At 36.8% G+C, this 22,010-nt stretch overlaps 1 pseudogene across 1 annotated transcript in view; it reads right to left on the reverse strand.

Moving 5' to 3' along the window:
- Positions 1-13,719: 13,719 nt before the first annotated feature.
- Positions 13,720-22,010, reverse strand: part of LOC143583488 (uncharacterized) — a 31,542-nt pseudogene continuing 23,251 nt past the window's right edge. Inside the window, exons 13-23 of the transcript XR_013144180.1 lie at positions 21,368-21,726; positions 19,600-19,924; positions 18,814-19,028; positions 18,520-18,738; positions 18,246-18,432; positions 17,642-17,889; positions 17,472-17,564; positions 16,520-16,620; positions 16,060-16,432; positions 15,145-15,282; positions 13,720-15,052 (exon numbers count right to left, since the gene is read on the reverse strand). The product of XR_013144180.1 is annotated as an uncharacterized LOC143583488 (transcript). The remainder of the gene's footprint in view (positions 15,053-15,144; positions 15,283-16,059; positions 16,433-16,519; positions 16,621-17,471; positions 17,565-17,641; positions 17,890-18,245; positions 18,433-18,519; positions 18,739-18,813; positions 19,029-19,599; positions 19,925-21,367; positions 21,727-22,010) is intronic.

The following is a 22,010-nucleotide window of genomic DNA, read 5'->3' on the forward strand; positions in this document are numbered from 1 at the left end:
TATACATACACAAAATAACCCAGGTTTAAATATGAATCCCAATTGACAGATCATATCCATGTACGATCAAACAAGTTTAGGGTTTTTAATCCTTAAGAAAAACCGAACCTAACCATGTATATTAATTACCATATATCGATTTGATTGATGGTGAACGAGACCAGGTTGCTTACAGCCAAAGAACACACCGGAGATCTATCGGGATCAAAATGAAAATGTAATTGATTATGGGGGAATTATAGGCAACGAGGTGAGAGTGTTGTGGGTGATTTTAATTGACTCAAAACACTAGTTTATATAAGAATAAATTTTAGGGTTTAGTTTGAATTTTAAAAATCGGATAATGGTTATTGATTTGGCCGAAGATTTCAAATAGATAATGACGGGAAGGTCGTAAATTACTCGATTGTTCCAAAAACCAAACAAATTCTGAGTTAAATCCCCGTTTTCATCATCAATTAAGAATCCGGGTCGCGAAATTGGTATAAGGGTCGGGTTAATGGGTTGGTTGAACCAGCTAGATGTAATTTAATTAATAATAATATTATTTAATCTATGTTTTCACTTTTAGTCCTTATAGTATAAAGATAGTTACCACATGCTTTCAAAGTTTAGTTTTAGGGTAAATCTTGGCAATTCATGAAAGTTATAATAATATAATAATAATCAATTTAAACACGATAAATGCAGAAAACTTTATTGATGCAAAATCCCGGGCCCGTAAATGGGTCGGGTAACGGTTACAAAGGAAAGGCAGGAAACCCGATATGTTACAATTTCCGTCGTAGGTTGGGGTGTGACAGATTGGTATCAGAGCCGATGGTTTAAGATAGGTCGTTAGTGGTACCATAGTAACATGCTTAGGAGCCCCATACGTGCTTATCTGTTTACCTTTATGTGTTTAAATTAAATTATTTACATCTTTCTAGGTAATTATTTATTATTTATCGTATTGTATGCACACACACACACACAAACTCCGAGGCTATGCCTCAACATTCAAATAAAACTTTTCGAAATTAGACTACCTTTATTTTCAAGAAATTCCTTAAAAATTCCCACTTGTTGTTTTTACTCGTTCACCTTAGGGCTAGGTTATGTGGCATTTCCCTGTAATAAATGAAATGGGAAGAGAAAACGTGAGTTGGGCCTTGGCAAAACGGTTCCGAGAACCAAAGGTAAGACGCTATTCCTTACCTGGGGATAACCTAACCACAGTACTCGACCATATGGACCCGAGCGAGACCCAAAAATGCCATACGACCGACGCCATAGGCGTCAGCCGTGACCACATTAGTGGTTGCATTCCTATATATTTTTAAACCGAATTCAAGGTGATTCATGGATTAAATTCGGTAACCTTTCGATTTTGGTTTTATGTTATTTTAAATGGTTAGTCGGGAATCCCGACTATCCATTTCTCAACTTGTTTTCGTATTTTTGTTGGAGTAATCAACGTGGTGATTCAAAAGATACTCCGAATACCCAATTTTTATTTCGATAGTTCGTTATTTGGTTTGGTCGGTTAAAATGCCATGTAACGCTCAGTGGGCCGACAAACATCATTGCATTTTTAATTCGTGAATTAGTTGGACAATCAAAATGCCATGTAATGCTCATTGGATGTCCAACTCAGTTGTTTTTTTTTCGTTAGTTCGTTGGGCCATTCAAATTGCCATGGAAAGCTCATGGAAGGCCAACATCCACACTTTATATTTCATTAATTTATTGTAAATCCTCATTTTTGGCTCCTATAGAATGTCGTCTCTAAGAAACGATCATCGCAACAACCACCACGACAACAAGCGTAAAGTCTGTGACGTTAACCAACCCAATAACCAACCTCCTCCTAACCAAAACCAAACTGCCTCGAACAAAAAGACTTACTTTGGTCCTCATCCCGTATGTGCCAACTATAACTTTCATCACTCTACCCAAACCCCTTGCCGGCTATGCACCCAATGTAACCATTATGGCCACCATGCTAACACTTTCCGTATCCCACGTAATGCACAAGCCACCCCACGTGCTCAACCCGGTGCTCCTAATACCCGTGCTTTCTATCATGGTGGAGACCCAAATCATCTTCGTAATATGTGCCCTCAACTTATCCATGCCCATCAAGCCCAAGATATGACTACACCCTACTACTCGGCCATGCTCACTAACTTTAAACCCAACCACCTCATGTCCTTCAAGCTCCTCCTGTCAATCCAGGTCAACCTTACTTAATCCAACTTTATCAGACCCCGCATCTGCAAGCTCAAGTGTACCAAGCCTACTCCGCTCAAGCCCCTGTTGTGCAAGCTCAACCTATTCAAGCTATTCCATGCCAATCTACCTCAACTGTTCCTACTCCTACAACTCCTCATGGTGCCCCAAGTCACACCGGTTAAGCTACTCAACGATCATGAAGACCTTTTCCGTTCCCTTTATCTATCTTAATTTATTTTGTCTTTTTTTCTTAATCATGTATTGTAACGCCTCTTTATGGCCTTACATTATTTCCGTATTTGGACTTTTATCTACTATGAATGAAGTTCCTTTTGTTTAAATAGATTGTTTATTAAAGTCTACTTTATTTTTATTTTCTTACCTTCATTAACCTTAACTGTTAATAAGTGATGTCTTCTTCAAATAAATTTCCTTGCTTTAGTAAAATTCCATTGCAACTTTTGGAATCATTTTATACATTTATTTTCTGACTAAAACTCCTTAAAATTTTTGTCTTCCTCAAAATTATGTTTTACTTAAGCGTTTTGTAACCCACACAATGGTACGAGTTATGTGGACCATCCGACGATCTAAGTTATTATGGTTGCATACATAATTACCAAAGTCCTCGCATGGAAATTATAATCCGAAAGTTGTGTGTCATAATGAAGAACTGAAAGTAGTTGAGATAACAGTACAAATGTAAGGATGATAAGGACATGTTTGTACGCCGCTGGTACATCCTATATATAAGTGCCCTTATTGTATTTTCATTTGGAGCGTTACTTCAACTATTTAAAGTTCTGTATTATGTATTTTTTTTATTTTATTTTATTTAACGGTGTTGTTATAGTATTCCTTAATTTCGGGACGAAATTCCCTAAAGTATGGGAGACTGTAAGAACTCGGGTTTTCGAACTTATACATTTGTCCGACTCGATTCAATGTTCAGGTTATTTTATTAAATATATTGCGCTTATCGAGTCTAAATTTGTTTAATTATTAATATATTATTATTAACTTATTATTTAATTATTAATATATTATTATTAACTTATTATTTAATTATTTATATTTAATTAATCTTTATTGTTTTTACGCATTTAACCCAAACTATAAAGTTTTAACCTTCTTGTATCCAACTTCAAACTTCAAGGACCAAACTATAAAATAGTTATAACCCATATCACAATATGGATACCCATGAACCACAACCGTATCTGTTTTCTATTTCTTGGACCCGAATACACAATTTGGCTTGCTTGGACAACGATTTACGTTTATTTGATTAAATTGATCTTGCATATCACCTATTATTACCAATTTCGGCCCTAACCGACGATTTATACAAGTTAATAATATCAAAATATGATCCGATCTCCTTTTTTATTCAAGCCGAAAATTGTATTAACCCTAGCACATGAAAACGTTTGTTATATTTCAATTAATTTACATGATACGATCCTTATATAGTGGCCGACATTACCCCTGTATATAATTAGATTAACTTGATCATTAAGTTGTCCGTTCATACACCTTATTGTGTCGGCACTGTTTGGTATAATTAACCTCGTCTGGTCATCAATCAAGGTAAACAAATTACATGGTTTTGATCACGAGATGGTGTTTAACAAAAGCCAAAGCCCCATATTTGAGTTGATTAATATTAATGGATTGGATCAAATCAAATGTTAGTGTTAATAATCAAAATTGATCGTTTCTGTTTGTGTATTTATATAATGGAAACCAACTCCTAATGGCACGTCGATGTAGCCCAGCTGGTTAGTATATCTGAGTTATGGGGCGGAGGTCGCGGGTTCGACGCCCTGCACTCGATATGTTTGGATATTTTTTTGGTTATTAATAACTAATTAAGATTATTTTAATAAAAACCGACTTTGTAATATTGGTTTTTCTCACGTTTTCGTTCATATATATGTGCATAAAGGAATATATATATATATATATATATATATATATATATAAAGTATATTATCACTTAGAAATTAATGTGTTAATAAATATATAACCCGGTTTTACCGGCTCCTCGCTGTCGTGTCGTTTGGCGGGCGTAGGTGTCGGGTTTCATCCGGGGAATCCCTCAATAGGTGGACCGCTAGGGGCTCCGTCCGTCCGGACTAGTGGCCGGCCCCTGCTACCTTTAGCCAATGGGGGTCGCGTACGGAGTACTCGGTGTTACTTAGTTGGTCGTTCCAAAAAAAAGTAATTTTATTTATAAAACTACAAATAATTTTTATTAAGTTATGTTTTTATAAATCAAAATAATTGATATAAAAAATCTTAACATATAATAATAAATTATTATAACATTGTTTAACTAGTGTTCATAATAAATCTTTACTTAGCGTATCCGTTTGCTCTTGTTTCCTCATTAGGCTTTATCGTTCGCGTGTGACTTTCTTGCATTCTTATTATCTTAATCATCTTTGTTCGTCTTTGAGGTGAGTACCAAATTCCCCGTATTTTACTCGTTTTCCACGTTTTGGGGACATATGCATAAATTATATTTCTCATATATACTTATACACAATACTACAACTATTGTCTTGTGTGCTAACGAATTTTATACCATACTTGTTATGTGTTTATTTGCTTTACGTGAACCGCATTCAGAGAGGTCCAACATAATCTTAGAACAGTATGATCATACGCTAGTCGTTATAGCCTTTGTGCTTCTCGACATCTCATTTATACTTGCTCATTTGGTTAATTTGTTATTCTCATATGACTTGTTGCATTACTTATTTTTATATATACTGTATCTCTGCATTCTCGGGTTTGAAATATAAGGAAAATAAATGATAAGATTGAATAGGGGAAGAAAGGAAAATAAATTATATACTTAAAAGGCATTCTCGAGTTAAAAGAAAAGAAAAGAAAAGAAAGTGTTAATTACATTCTTGAGTTAAATTGGAAGGAAAAGATAGGGGGAAAATGTAAAGTTACAATTATGTCCTCATATCAATAGAAACCATGTCACATATGGACTAAAAAAAGCACTAAAATGATAAAATTGCTTCAGTCAATGGTGGTCATCATTTCTTCTAGCATATCCCTCCGCATAATGTAAGGACATCCAAAGAGTGCGCGTGTTTTTTCCGGGTGTTCCACCAAATAAAGATATGCTTTCCTAGTCTCACTAGGAGCCAAATCTAAACTTTGTATTTCTATGTAGATCTCCTCCTCAGAGTAAACATGAGGATGAAAGCTCTTCATTACCTTAATAATAAGTAGACATTAAAATAGTCCACAAGGAAGCTACTATATCAAAACAAAAATGTCAGTCATTCATAAGCATGATGTTATTTAAAAATAGCTTTGTATTTTCTCTAATAGCTTCAGCTACATCTTTAATGGAACTCATGATCTTACACTCAAATTCGTCATGATCTTCCAGCTTTCTTTTCTTTGTATTTTTTGACTTTGTTATAGTCGGAAGCTTCTCCTTTGACTTTATGTTGGTTGTTTCAGCATCAATATCAATTACAGCTGGAGGAGTCTCCAAAATAACCTCATTGATTTCAAGCAATTGATCAAGATCTTCAATTGTTTCTACTCTAAGCTCATTGTTCATCTTATTTTTCCTCTCCTTTGCAGTTATAGCAGATGAACCCATTGCTCTATCTTCTGCAAACAAATATAGCATTTCCTCGTAATAATTTACTTTTGTGTTTTTCACTTTGCAGCTGCCGGCTTTTCCTGTTATAAAATAACAAATGAACATCTTTTTATAACGATAAATATATGAAGGAATTATATGAAACAGGATGGGAAAAGGATAATTACTTATATAAATCAATGATATATATGATTGGTAATATATATATATATATAATGACAACCTTTAGTTTGTTAGTGTAAAACACTATTCAACTTTGTTGGTACTTTTCATGCATATTCAAAGTTTTACGTATGTTTTTCAGTTCAGTTTAACAGTCCACCCGCAACTGGCGGGTTCAAAATACTACTTAGTATTAAAAAGAAATTACGAATCTTACTTTGATTAGCGTTTCCCATACTTCTTCCTCAGCCTCAATTAAGTTTGTCTCAGGATTCCATGCAAAGGCACTCAACGTAACTCCGCGAAATAGATCATAACATTGTGAAAAATGGTGCTTTAGAGTTTTGAGTCGGTTCATTAAATGCCCTTTTGTAAACTCCATTTAAGATGTTTAGTTAAAAAAATCACCATTAATCGTCTGATATCCCTTACGCCCACGATATCTAGCCGGATCTTTATTACTCACTCTCACACGAACATGTGTTCAATCAACTGTCCCAATACAATCCTTGAAAAACGGATAAAATCTCTTTTTTTCTTGAATCTCTTTTGGAACTATATCACCGGTAGGTTGTTGAATGTACTGATCTTCTAATAATAATATTGCATTCAAAACTCTATGAAAATGTCGATTTGTGGCTGATTCCGATCGACGATATAACCAAGAGACATGGCTAGTTCTCAAATCATGGCCTACTATATGTAAAAATCTAAGAACTTGTTCTCTACACACATACGTTGAGTTGCTTGAAGACCGCATTCGTTCTTCAACTTATGACATAATATCATGAAAGCATTCTCACTCATTCAGATAAGTTTACGACATTTTCCACTTGTGGCGAGATTGTGCAATATCTCATGTCGTACTTTTTGATTATGTAACATCATCTCCGGATCAATTGAACGTCTTCTATTACATCCCCTATGATGTATAATAAGAGCCGCCACTAATCAAACCAAATTAATTGCAACTAAATGTTGAGTCCTGAGATATATTCTGTCATCCATCGCAAGTCTATCTACGTATCCAAATAATTTTAGTATCAATTCTAATATTGATTTCTAATAGGGCGAGCATATATCAGTTCGGTTTGGTTAATCGGTTTTGGTTCGGTTATTTTGGTATTAATGCTCAATCCTAATTTCTAATATAAAGAAATCCTAGATATTATAAAGTAAAAAAAGAGATTGAAATAGACCCAAGTCAATGTAGTCAATTACTACCACTTAAATTGCTATACACCTAAATAACCATTTCTTTACAAAATAAAACTAGAAATTATTCCTTTTATAAAAATAATTTAAACTTGTTTGTGTTAACTCATTCACTTTAAATACATGTAATTGTCCATCAAAAACATCAAATGTCAATTGTCCATCAAACACACCATAAAATTAAATCAAAAAACTAAATGTGAATGAAATAAAAAAAAAAAACCTTAAACCCTTCAAAACAAAAAAGAAAGCACTCACCTTTTTGTGTAACAATTAATCATCACATTAATAATAATGGATTTGACGATTTAAGAAAGCACGATTTAAGAAAGCACCCACGTAATATAATAAACAATTTAAGGGTATACAGCATAAACTCAACTAATATAATAATAAAGCACTCACCTTTGTTTTGCTTGCAAGTCTGACCGTAGATATTTCGATGCCGATGGTTTGTGTTGGCGGCAGAATAACTGTGTGTTTAGAGTTGTTACTTTAGGATCAATTAGTAATATTATCATGGGCTTTAATTTTTCCGTCACAATCAGGCCATATTTGGCTGGAAAGTTTTGAAGGAAAAAAAAACCCATACTTTTCTTTCCATACCGTCTTCACCACGACTACACCACAATCTGTTCGACCACCCCCCTCCCCCAAACCTCCTTTTTGATTTTCGAAATTACTCTCAGATCACTCCTTCCATTCGCCATGTCTGCACTTCCTTCCATCTGCTCAGTTGTGTCAGTTTCTGTAGCGCCCACAAGGTGGTTGATGAAATGCTCGGTGTAAGTTTTTCAATGAGCTTGGGTTCAAAAAGCTTTTGTACTGCCGGGTGTTAGCTCTTGTTTCTTTTCTTTCTTTTTTTCCTTCTCGTTTTGAAATGGAGACATTGCCTAAATGTCTTGGTTGAAGTTGTTCTCAATTCGGTGTTTTTTAGGCCATGTCTAATGGTTTTTGGCTTTGCCCCTTTAAGGGGTTCCATTGTTGCCCCGATGATGTTGTTGGGTCTAAGGGGATCCGAAGGCTTATGCCTCATATTAAAAGTCACCATTTTGGTTCGGATGATAGAAAAGATACTTTGAGGCATGCTATTGCTGAAGACCCTTATCTTTTTACCTCTGTTTGCGAAGCCCTTAGGTTGTCTGAACAATGGTTGTGTTGGGAGTGCATGCGTCTTCATTCCTATCGTCGGGCGTGTCACCATGAAGATCGGGTTATTCGGTTTATGCCAAGGGAAGGGGATGAGGAGGATTTTATTGTGGGAGTCCCTAGACCGTGTGTCGCAATGGGGGCTTCCTCGTCTGGAGAGGTATGTGTGGATGTTGCTCTTCTTGACCGGGTTTTTTCTATTCCTATTAAAACTGTTAAGAGCATCCCTTTTAGTTGTCGCATGACATTTGCCCAAGCCTTGACCACAGCTTTGGATAACGTGGTGGCTATGACAGATTCGGTTGATGCATGGATTCGACTGTTACTTTTACCTCGGTGTACGTTGCGTGTGTTTACGCCAATCATCCGCCAGGATAAGAGGTCGGGCAACAGGAAAACCGGTCAATGCGTCAGTATACAGCGGGCGTTGGCCCAATGGGGTGACCGTGAGGGGTTTGTCACTCTCATTCAGTCTTTGTTTGCTCAACTTACAATGGAGGGCCCAAACGGTTTTAAGAAAGGGTCTGATAAAAAAAGCGAGGATACGGGTTCTAACGTCAAGCAGTGTTTACGTAAGGTTGCCGATGGTCACTTTACCGCTGCAGTTAAGGTTCTATATTCTTCTGGGGTCGAACCACTTGATAAGAAAACTTTGAAGGCTCTTGAGGATAAACACCCGTGTATGCCTCCCCCTACCATGCTCGCTTTCTTACCGGCAGAGCCTCCCCTTGTAGCAGAGACTGACAGTGTACTAGTGTGTATCAAATCCTTCCCTAAAGGGACGTCATGTGGGAGAGATGGTTTTGAGGGCTCAACACCTTTTGGACACCCTTTGTGGGGAAGGGTCCGTGATCGCGGCTAGTCTGCTCAGGGCGACTGCAGCTATGGTTAACTTATGTTTGAGGGGTGGGTGCCCAAGGAATTTGGCGGAGTTCGTTGCATCTGCTCCCCTTATGTCTCTTCTCAAGCCCGATAATGGGATTAGACCTATTGCAGTGGGTTCGATCTGGAGGAGAGTAGTCTCCAAGGTGGCTATGAAGGGGGTGGGGAAGGATATGGCCAAATATCTTGGCGACTTTCAGTTTGGGGTCGGGGTTCCAAACGGGGCTGAGGCAGTTCTTCATAGTGCGAATAGGTTTGTAAATGTGCACCACCGGGACGGGTCGTTAGCTATGCTTACCGTCGATTTCTCGAATGCCTTTAACCTTGTGGATAGAAATGCCTTTAAAATGTGTCCATCCATCTCCGCTTGGGTTGATTTTTTATACGGGCAGCCAGCTAGGCTTTATGTGGGAAATGATAATATTTGGTCTTCCACAGGGGTTCAGCAAGGGGATCCCTTGGGGCCTCTCCTGTTTGCCCTTGTTTTACACCTTCTTGTCCACCAGATCAGAGATCGATGTAAGCTTCTTTTTCACGCCTGGTACCTGGATGATGGGACCCTTATTGGAGATGCTACTCAGGTTACCAAGGCTTTAGACATCATTAGAGTGGAGGGCCCCTCTTTGGGTCTCCTTATCAACATAAAAAAAAACTGAAGTTTTTTGGCCTACATGTGATGGGGTGAAGACTCAAGAGGGTTTATTTCCGCGGGAGATTGGTTGGCCGGTGCATGGTGTGAAACTTTTGGGTGGTGCTGTCAGTAGAAACGAGGAGTTTATTAGTGGTTTGGCCCTCAAAAGAGCAAGACGTGCGATTGATCTGATGGAATGCCTCAAAGGCCTTCGTGACCCTCAAAGTGAACTCCTCCTGCTTCGTTCGTGCATGGGGTCGCTAAACTACTGTTTGGGCTTAGGACGTGTCAGCCTTCCTATGTCGGAGGAGCCGTCTCTGTTTTTGACACGGGTATTCGTAAAGAGATCGAGGACATTGTGGTTTATGGGGGTGCCTTTTTTGGGGACCTCCAATGGAGGTTAGCTTCCCTCCCAACCCGTTTTGGGGGTCTTGGGATTGGCTCGGCTGAGGATGCCTCTTCCTACGCTTTTGTGGCTTCAAGGGCCCAATCTTGGGTTCTTCAAGACCACATCCTTCGGGAGTGTGGGGGTGGGTTGCTTGACTCTGATTATAAGGGTGCGTTAGATACCCTGCATAGTTCTCTTCCTGATCTTGATCTTGGCGGTTTCCACATTAAAGACACCGCCCCTCCTAAAGTCCATAAAAGTTTGGCGAATGCCTTATATGGTGAAATCGTCAAGACAGTTGAAGAGAAGTTCGCTTTGTCCCCGCGGCAGCGAGCTGTGTTTGAGTGTTTACGTGCCCCTCATGCTCAGGATTTCCTGTCAGTTGTTCCCATTGAAGGTTTAGGGAAACGTATGTCGGCAGTGGAATATCGGGCTATCCTCAAATACCGGCTGATAGTACCCCTTTTCCCGGTTGATGACCCGTGTCCCGTATGTCGGAAGGCTTGTTTGGATTCTTTTGGGGAGCATGCAGTCCATTGCAAAGAATTACCGGGCTTTAAATATCAACATGATCTAGTTTGAGATGTGTTTTACGACGTCCTTAAGCGGGCCGGGATCTCGGCAAAAAAGGAAGCCCCGGTGAACTTCTTGACCGACCCTTTAGATGGGAGATCAACCCAACGACCCGCTGACATTCTTGTTTTTGGATGGGAAGGAGGTAAGCACGCGTGCATTGATTTGACAGGTGTGTCCCCCCTCGTTGGGCTACGGGACCACGGGTTTGTGGTGGGTCATGCGATAAACAAGGCTGAGGCGGGTAAAGTAGCTAAGCACGAGAAAGCTTGCCTTGAGAATCAGCACGTGTTCGTACCGTTTGCTTTTGACACCTTTGGTGCTCTCGGCCCTGACGCGGTTCGGTTCCTTAAGCGGGTTCAGCAGGTGGTCAGCAGTAACTCCGCTCATGCTAAGGGGAACGTTGTGTTTAGTAGGGTAGAGTTTGCTATTCAAAAGGGGGTAGTGGCGCAGCTTGTTGCCCGTCTATCTGCCGTTAGTCTGTAATTGTCTATGCTATTAATCTAATATATATTCTCTTTCCTTTCTTTAAAGAAAAAACTCAAGAATGAGAAAATACAATTTTTCTTTTCTTTTCTTTTCAAACCCCTTAAATAAAAAACTCAAGAATGCAGTGTATGTACATTTAAACTGGTGTGTTGCTCACTCAACCTTGTGTTGACAAAATTGTTTGTATTTTCAACGCGTATACAGGTTATCGTGTGATGTGAAGTAGTTGAAGCTTGGAAGATCACTTAAGGAATTATATTAGAGAAAATTTAATGAGACAATTATTTTTATTGTTATATTTGTTTGATGTTTTATTTGTTTTTGGGATATTGTAATGAATATTTGTTTTATTTGAAATTTATTAATTAGATATTGAAATTTATAATGTTGCATGATAGTAACCTTGAGAGCTGTGGGCAATCAGTTCACGCCACGACTTTTCCGCCGTAGGTTGGGGTCTGATACCACGTCATCAAAAATTTAACAAAGTTAACGGTCTGTTAGATTTAGATTGGTATTAGTAATATAGCTAAAAGTTGGGATTACTACTACTCACATTGTTAGTTGAGATCATTATTGACCAATAATCAATAGTTTGGATTATTAAAATTCAATTTTTCTTAATAAAAAATAAAAAATGTCTTTCAACTAAATAAAAAATGGTTTTTTATTTGTAATAAACTTAAAATTGTTTTCCCAAAAAAAATTTAGAAAACCTAATAACATTTTTAAAGCTAGTATTTTCGTTTTTCCTAAGATGTATTTAAAGAATAAATATGTAATATCTTAGAAAAATAAAAAATAATGTTATATATACCTTCATCATATCATATGCCTCTTGTAAAAAATAAGAAAAGAAAATCAAAACAGTTTTAACTTATTTTTATAATGTTCGGGTGCGTGAGATTATTGTTACTTGAGAAAAAAACACAAACTTGTTGATAAAGTCCTACGTTATTTGATCTTATTTATTAAAAAAAACAATATGATTTTTTTAAATGTAAACTATCTGTGAATTTATTGTTTAAAAAAAGTTCTAAAAATTATAACAAATTATAGTAAAAAAAAATTTAATATTAAAAAATGTTTTTCTTTAAATAAAAAAAAAGTTGTTTAAAAGTAAGAAAAAAACTAATCTTGTTTATATAAAAAGAAAAACACAAGTTTTTATTATAATATATATATATAAGAGATTTGTTTAAACATAAAAAAAACAGTTTTTTCAAATGATAATAAAATTAACAAAATGGTTAAAAAAAGGTTTGAATAGTACTAACGTCAAACTTTCGATAGGCTTGTAAACGAATTGAACGAAGATGGACAAGAGCGTGTTCGTGTTCGTTCATTTAACTTTAATCGAACACGAACAAAAACACTTAATCAAACAAATATTTTTGTTCCTATTCGCTTATTTAAAAAATTAAGCATGCTCGTGTTCATTTGTTTAAAAGTTAAATGAACAGTTCACGAACTTAAATGAGCATAACCGAACAAGGATAAAAGAACATGAGTGAACATATAAGAACAAGCGTAAATGAACACAAACATAAATGGACACCCTTAAATGAACACAAACGAACAAATATAAAACCATTTAATTGATGACTCATTCAGATAATATTTAATTATTTTATATTAATATGTAAACTAACATAAATAAACGAATGGACATAAATGAATGAATTAAATATTTGTTCATGTTCGTTCATTTAATTAAACGAATACAAATTTTTTTATTCATGTTCATTCATTTATTAAATAAACAAACTTTCCGTCAAACAGTTAATGAACAATTCACAATGATTCGGTTCGTTTGCAGGCCTAACTTTATTAAGAGAGGTATATGTTTATGCGACACCCTTGATCATTGCACGGTAATAATAAATGTGTAATCATTACTATTACTAATATAAATAATTAAGAACTTTGGTATCGCAAATGGCTTGCATCGGCTTGCATCGTAGTGATCGGTTATTTTTGGTTATTTTTTTAGTTCAATTACATAATATACGTAATGGAAACCGATCAAACGTCAATTTTTCTTTTTTTAGTTCCGGCATCTTAACAAACTTGAAAGAAACCGACCGAGTTCGCGCAGACTCACGGCTTTATTTAAAAGTCCATGACCGACAACGTTTGGGTTTTACCACTGCCCGGGTTTGCCAGCCAAATAAACATCATCTTAAATATTTTGTTTCCTATATATTATGTTTTTATACGTTAATTTGATGAATCGTTTTTTGGATTTTGACACTTAGATTTTATCAATGGTGTCTATATGGTAAAGAACACAACCGGTAATGACCGAATATGTGTTGACTCATCGTCGTAACGCTCGGGTTTTACCAACGCCCGGGTTTCAATGCTGGGATTTTGCTAGCCGCCCCATCACACCGGGTAGAAAAACTAGTTACTCGCAAAACTGAACCATATTTTTGGATTGTGGAAGAGAAAAAACACTCGTAAAACAAGGTAAACCACGATCGTAGCTTGATCACATGGATCGAGTGAACCACGCAAACCTGTCTTACGTTTTTCTCTTCTAAAAGTTTATATTTATCGTTTGTAACTATCTTTCATGAGTTATTTCAATAGCCAAAACGGATTGCATCGATGACATAAAAGTATTAGTGTTCATGAGCCTACCTCGACATGGTCATATCACGTGACGGCCCAGCAGGTTTTCTGAATTGGTCAAGAGACTCCAAACTCGAAAACAAATTCACACAACACGTTTTTCAAATGTACGCTCGCTTACTCGTATGATCAATACATTCTTCAAAAAATACAGTGGACAACAAGATCTACATTAAGAAACAAACCACCAAAGATACCTCTTCCTAACAGCTCCAAGTCAGTGTTTAAAAAAAGAATTATCAAGTTGTATATAATGAGAACATACAAGGGCCGAATGATCAAGTCCAGTCAATCATCGGTAGTTCCTCACAAACACCACTTGGAACTTGCGGTTTCTGAGTAACAGGCGGCTCTGTTGCTGGTAGAGCCGGTGTACTCGTAGAGTTCAAAGATCTGTCACTTCCCACTACAACCGCGTCCGCAAGGTTAACCGGTGCCTGTACTTCTAAAGGCACACCAGATGCACTCGGTTCTGTTGTAACAGCACCAGAACCAGAACCTGAATCATTTGTTGTATTAGCTTCAGCAGTCAGCTGCATCGTATCCCCAGATTCAGCATTCGCTTGAACCGTATCCCCAGATCTGCAGTCGGTTGAACCGTAACCCCAGGCTCCGTCGCAGGTGGTTGAACCCCAGCTTCAGCTGCAGGTGGTGGTACCCCAGATTCGCCAGTTCCGTCAGCGTCAGCAGGTTCCGGCACAGCACCTGACTCGGAAGCAGGTGGCGGCGCAGCACCTGACTCGGCGGCAGGCGGTGGCGCAGTAACCGATTCGGCGGTCGGTCCTTCTATTTGCAAAGGTTTAGGGGGTTGTTGTAGAGTGCCTTGTAAAGTAGGCCCGGTTTTTTTCTGAATACCGGGAAGAGGAGCATCAATAGATGGCATTCCAGGAGGTAATATTTCAATTGGCGGTTTCTTTGCTGCATCTGCAAGGCTTGTGAGTTTCGGTTCCTCAAGTGAAGCCAAAAACGCACTTGCAGCATCCATTTTAGTTGATGGCCCGTGTTCCATCTCCTTTTGTAGTGTTTTGTTCCACGCTTGAACTAATGTCATCAGTGTAGTTCGCCCGTGTGCCTGAGAAAATAAAACCAATTACATTTGATATATATGTATATATTTTATTTTTTTTAAGAAGAAAGAAGAAAAGAAACTGAGTTGACTCATACATGGGCATGAAGCACGGCTTCAGCTAGCATTCCAGTATCCTGCCATGATTTCTCCATAAGAGCATTATCCCCCAAAACAGCAGCTGCAAATGCAGCTTCTCGTCCAAAGCCCACCGATATCAAATTATTCACCAACCCCTGGATAAACATAACCCTAACTCAGTCAACTCACTAATTCATAAGTAGGAGCGTGTTTGTGTTAATTCGTTTAACTCAAACCGAACAAATGATAGAACACAAACAATTAAACGAACGGGGTTTTCTTGTTTGCGTGCAATCAATACAAAAATGAATACGTATACGCTCATTCATTTTAACTTTAACCCAACAAAGGATCGAAAACGAACAATTAGACAAGTGGGGTTTTCATTTTCGTGTCTGTTTATATTCTCGTTCGCTAAAACTCTAAAAGTATAAACGAACAGTTCACAAACATATACGAACAAGCATAATTGAACATACATGAACATAACTGAGCTAAAACTAGTTAAAAGTATGAGAACAATATGTTGGGCCTAAAAAATTCCAAAAACTGGACAAAGTTACAATAATAAAAAAAATTAAATAAATATCTTAACGAACGAATTTTAAAAAAATAAAAACAAATAAGTAAACTAGCCAACGTATCGGATCAAAAAAAATTAATGTAAACAAAAGGTAAACTAATGAACCAACATATACGAATTTAAATGAACAAACGAAACGAGATATGTGTTCATGTTTGCTTGTTTAACTAAATGAACGGAACTTTTGTTCATGTTCGTTCGTTTATTAAATAGACGAATTTAAACGAATTTAAACAAACGAACATTCACAAACATGTTCGATCATTTAACTAAATGAGCCAAACCTTTGTTCATGGACAGGTTTAATCATAACCAAATTACTAGTAGATAGAAAACACAATTAACATACACCAAGTCGGGTCAATTCTCCATGATTAGCAAGGCGTAAAGCGAGTCCGCGTAACTGATGACCTTGTAACGCACCCTTAACTGCACCAGCAGCTGCTAACCGTTTTAAAGCTTCACGTGCCACCTCAGCTTGTCCGGTTGCATCTGCTGCATCTATAACATCCAAAAACTCCTGTGCAAATTTGACCACACCATCAACAGCATCCACAATAGCTTCCTTTTTAGTATTATCAGTAGTTGTACTTAGTGACATGATGTCGTTCAAGTTAAGTCCGACAGTATCCTGCCCTATATTCCTGCTGTTACTCATTGTCAGAAGACATTGAAGTGCTCGTTTTAGATCACTGCTCTGCATTGCCAAATCAAACTCCAACCTGAACAATAATCAAAATGGATATTAATTATTAAACAAGCAGAACCAAATAATAAAAACATAACCATTTGTGTTTGACAGCACACACCTCTTAGATATTCCGGGTAGATGAAGGGCTTCGGTAGCATAACCCATCCCGAGCAAAAACTGACTAAATCATCATGGTGCTCTCTACCAAGCCTACTTGCCCTACAAAAATGTACACGCCAATTCAAACGCTTAAAACAGTTAAAATACAAAACTAATTTCAAATATATCCTAAGAAACTTGGAAATTTTCACATATACCAAAGCAAAACTAAAAATATCATATATGGGGTGGGATCCGGTACAAATAAAATTAATATACTAAACATACAAATAACTAGAGTGTAATTACAGTTTTGAACTTATGTAATAAAAAATAATAGTGTAATAATAACTAATCTAGTTCAAAAGTTTTAGAGTAATAATAATTACTCTAGTGTTAACATAATTACTCTAGTTATTTGTACAGTTCTCACGATAAAAATCATTTGTATTTGATCCAAACCCTATCATATATATGCCCAACTCTAACGAATTATTACTTAAAAATCATTCTACCCCCTTTCCTTAACATTTGTTTAAACACTATTTTTTGGTACCTATGGAAAGCTAAACACTATCGACTACTTTCATACTTGTGTCATCTTTAATATTATAAACGAAAATCTTCGTTCCTATATCATGTATGCTTTCTATATAAGAATTTAAGTTAAATATATTATTTTGAGAAAAATAATGTTTATGGATAAAAAAAACTAAGTTAAAATGGGTAAAATAATTGAGCCAAAAATGGTATAAATAACAAAAATTGATGTTAAAATGGCATATACCATATTTAATGTTTTAGAAAAATAAGAATAAGTTGGTCCTTTATTAATTTGTTTTTAACGAATTGGGTATCTTTAATATTTTAACTACTTTCTTTGTAAGTCTATATGATGTTTTTCAAGTTTGTAGGGGTATATATGAAACAAATAGTAGCAAAATGAGAAAAATGAGGTAATATATATGTACCATTTTACTGCACTAACAGCATCCCCGTATGCAGCAAGACAGCGACATCGAATTCCAGGATGACTAAGGGATATTGCATGAGCAAACATGTACCTATAACATACAAACAATTAGAAACAATTATTTTAAAAAATATATATATAAATGAAATAAAGGTTTTTGACGCGTACCTATCAATTAGCCATAGAACACCGTCTCTAACACCGACAAGAACGAGGGGTCCAATAGGTCGCTTTTGCTCTGATGGAAAACGAGTGACTGCAACTGCCACCCCTCCACCACCAACTGCTACTTCATCAACCCTCCTACCTTCAGCAAACTTTTGCAACGCGTCATCACCCTCAACTCGGGTTTGTTTAGGCAATGTCAAGAATGGAGGTATAGAAGGGGGATGCTGGAAAGATGCTAACCGCACAACCTGCATATACCCACAGTTATTTCTTCAAACATAACTAGCAAAAAATAATACTCCAATCTTTACTTTTGAGTATTGCATATTTTTTTAAAAAAATTAAGCGTGTTTGAACAGTTTAATGGGGTGTCCAGTTTTTTTACAACATGGAGTCCACATGCTTACAACGGAGCGCCAATATTTTAATCTAAAAAAATGGCCCTTTTTACCCCCTAAACACACACACAAACACACGTATGTGTGTGTATGTGCAAAATTCCACATTTGCATGGTGTACTGGTTATGGTAAGCCACATTGAAGTTAGAAAACCTAAAAAGAAGGTTTAAGCAAGATAGTTTATATAATAATTATAAGCATATACTTGTAGCATTGGTGGTCTGAGTGATATCCTCTCCTGTGCTGCAGATTGTGGAGTATCAACTGCAATTAATGCTAGCTCTCCATGCTCTGCAACTGCTCTTGCCTGTGCCTCCTTCAGTTTCATCTCTTCTTTTCTCCGTTTTGTTTCAATATCAATAGGTGCAACACCAGCATCCACAAATACACACCTAAACACGTGTACACACACACACACACACACTTAATAACTGCAAATAACATACCTAAATTTCATCATAATATAGAATGTAACTTACTCGATTGTTGTTGGTGTGGCCACAAACAGCTGTCTACGGTGCCATACTGCACCGGTGGCATGAGGAATCGCCACGTCACCCAAGTATCTATATTGAGGTCTCAAGGATGATATGGCAATGTATTGATGATATGCGAACGCACAATACTCAACTGTTTGGTCCCACGCTGTCCATTCGGGCTGAGGCAGCATTCCACCAACCGGTTGAAAGCTTTCCCAACTAAACATCTCAATGTTGTTAAAAATAAGTAGCACGATTAAATATTTACAAAACAAAATAAAGTAAGGTAGTTACCTGTATAATTGAAAGTTGTGAGGTGGCGGTTCAGCAGGATTCTTTTGTGAAGAGAAGGGATCATCAATGGTGCTGAATGAAGAAAGGGCACTATTTCCAAAGCCAGATAAGGGCATTGATTGGATTGATGAAATAGATGTAGCAGCAACAGGACTAATCCTTCTAGAAGTTTTGTAAGAGATACCAAGTAGTGTCCCACCGTGCAATCCAATCACCTACAAGCAAACAAACAAATACAGAGTATAATATGATGCACTAGATATACGGCTGCTATAAAGCTCGTGTTTCGCTTAAAGTTGGCTCAAAAAAAGTTCATATCTATGCAAGCCGAGCCCGAGCCAAGGTTAGCTCAGGTAGTGGCTCATTCGATAACTGCCTCGTTTGTTCAATTTGATTGGCTGGTTAAAATTAAACCACAAATTTTAATATATAATAGTAATAACATATAAAAATATGAAGGAAAAACAAATAAATTGATATAACATGCTTCTCAATCTTCATAAATAATAGGAATAAAAATAATCCATATGATGTTATAAATTCTCTTGTTCCATATTTTCTACTATGTGTATGTTATTAAACTGTTTTTTTTTGTCTTTTACATATCCATAGACGTAAAAAAAAGAGAGAGAGAGAGAATAAGTAATGAGTTGAGCTGAGCTCGACTTTTCAGCTCATTAAAACAAAAGAGCCGAGATGAACCGACTAGTTTAAAGTTGAGCTCTAGTATGATAGACTTGGGATATATTTTAGGAAAAGCAAAAAAATAATGAAACGTAATCGTACTGGCTCAGTGCGTTAACCAATTGACCTCATTAATATGTTGGAAGTGCCATCGTCGAGCAAAATACGAACTTGAACACTTGCAGCAGAAGCGGCTGCTGCCGCCGCTTGTGCGGCAGCAATGGCAGCAGCCTCCTTGGCTTTTTTTGATGAGCTGGCTTTAGGTAATATGGGCATCCTGGGTGGCGGTGCGGATTCCAAAAGTGCAAATCTGTCTCGACACGTATCCCAAGCCAAAAGTCTTGCAGTGCCTGAGTCAACAATTGACCAGTCACTCACCTTGTAGATTGAGAAGTATGGAATATCCGGCCATACAATTGCAAGATACCTGCAACAGATTGGCCATAAATCATCGTACACATTTTGTATTCATATCGTGCCATTAATATTATGAATTAATCAAATATGTAATACACTCCGGGTGACTTTCGACCCGTTTGTCTGGTTCAACCCATATTACATGTTTACTTTTTAGCTTCTTTTTTTTTAAATTTTTGACCCGGTAACAATTCAGGCTTGTAACGAATCGCAAGAACACGAACGAAGCATGTTAGTTCGTCTAACTTTAACGGTAACAAATGATGAAACACATACAATTAAACAAACAGAGTTTTCTTGTTGGTGTCCGTTCATTAGAAAAGTTAACGTGTTTGTGTTCGTTCATGAACAGTACCAACAATGTGCTGGGCGGCTGGGCCTTAAACCAATTAAAAGTAAATGTGAACAATGTGTTGGGACTAAAAAAGTTATTGAAACAAGCCAAAATTATAAAGTCTCTAAAAAATCTTAATGAACATATTAATGACTGTAAACAAATGAACTTGTAAACTTAAACTAACGCACATAGATGAACGTAAACAAACGAACACAAACTGTTTTATATAAACGAACGTTCGCCAACATAAGTAAACAAGCAAGACATGTGTTAATGTTCATTCGTTTAACCAAATGAACAAAAGAACTTGTTCATGATCATTCAGTTTTAAAATTAACAGAACACAAACGAACGAACATAAACAAATTTACGGAACGAGCATTCAAGAACATAAATGAACAAACGAAACGTTCATGTTCGTTTGTTTAACCAACAACCATACCCAGTAAAATCCCACCAATAGCAAAGCTATAGGCAGGGTCTGAGAAGCAGGGTGCGTGCGATGTAGGCAAACCGTACCTCTATCCCAAAGAATAAAAAGGTTTCTTCTTCCTGAAACCCCCAGCTCCAAAAACCATATGCATGAGTCAAAGTTTAATCAAATGAACAAAAAAACTTCGTGTACGTTCGCTTAGCAAATAAACGAACATCAATGAACGAACATAAACGAATTTAAATGAACAAACATTCACGAGCATAAATGAACTAAAGTGACATGTGATCATCTTCACTGAAGTAAATGAACAAAAGAAATTGTTTATGTTCGTTCATTTATTAAAAAAACGAACGAGCATAAATGAATACGAACATAAATGAACAAACTATTCATGTTCCGTTCATTTAACCAAATGAGCAAAAAAAAAGTTTGTTCATGTTCATTCATATATTAAATAAACGAGCTTCCCGCCAAACGGTTCACTGAAAGATCAGCTCGTTTACAGGCCTAGTTAACACTTAACACAACCCGAATCAACCCATTCATACGTAAATTGGTTTCAGGCTTCAGCACATTCACATGTATTTTGGTTTCATATGTAAATAGATAAAGTTTCACAAGATCAATTAGTTCATGCTAATGTGTAATGGTTTTAATAAAAAATGTTTGGAAGAACTTACTTTCCAGAACTGCTGACAGAAAGAACAGAATATGAATCATGTGGAACAGGCGTACTGATATGCTTTTTGATCTGTTTAACATTGAGTTGTTCAGAAAGCTCTCCCCTTAATCTTCCTGTTTCAGTTAAAGATCCATTACTTCCAAGAGAAGGGTTTGCTTGGTTGTTTAACTGAAATTGCAACAGTTTCAGTTCCCGTTCAACTACATAAACAGCTGCATGTTCGCGGCTTTCAGGTATTGATGGTAGAGGCGCGACAGCTGGAAGAGATCTAGGGTCAAATTCACTGAGTATGATGCCTATATTTGTTCCAGTTGCTACAATATGTGGCTGTAATGGATGTGCAACCATTGAATATACCTAACATTGCAATCAAACAACCATCAGCATAAAAAAAACAACATTTTGACTGACAATTACATAAAAATAAAACTATAAAACTCTCTTAAATAAATATTGGTTTTCCCATAAAGCTTGGAACTGTCAAAAAACTAAGAAAGTTACAGTTTACTTTCATCAATGTTCTTATTTCGATTAATAGAGTTAGGGTTGTAAACAAAAGGAACCACAGGAAGCATTATTCGTGTTCGTTCACTAAGCTTTGACTGGACAAACGTCACAAACGAACAGTTCAAGAACACATA

The sequence above is a fragment of the Bidens hawaiensis genome, unplaced genomic scaffold (genome assembly GCF_021521415.1).
Source record: "Bidens hawaiensis isolate Kalapana, Puna unplaced genomic scaffold, B.hawaiensis_p1.1 tig00032424_1, whole genome shotgun sequence".
Classification (NCBI taxonomy): domain Eukaryota; kingdom Viridiplantae; phylum Streptophyta; class Magnoliopsida; order Asterales; family Asteraceae; genus Bidens; species Bidens hawaiensis.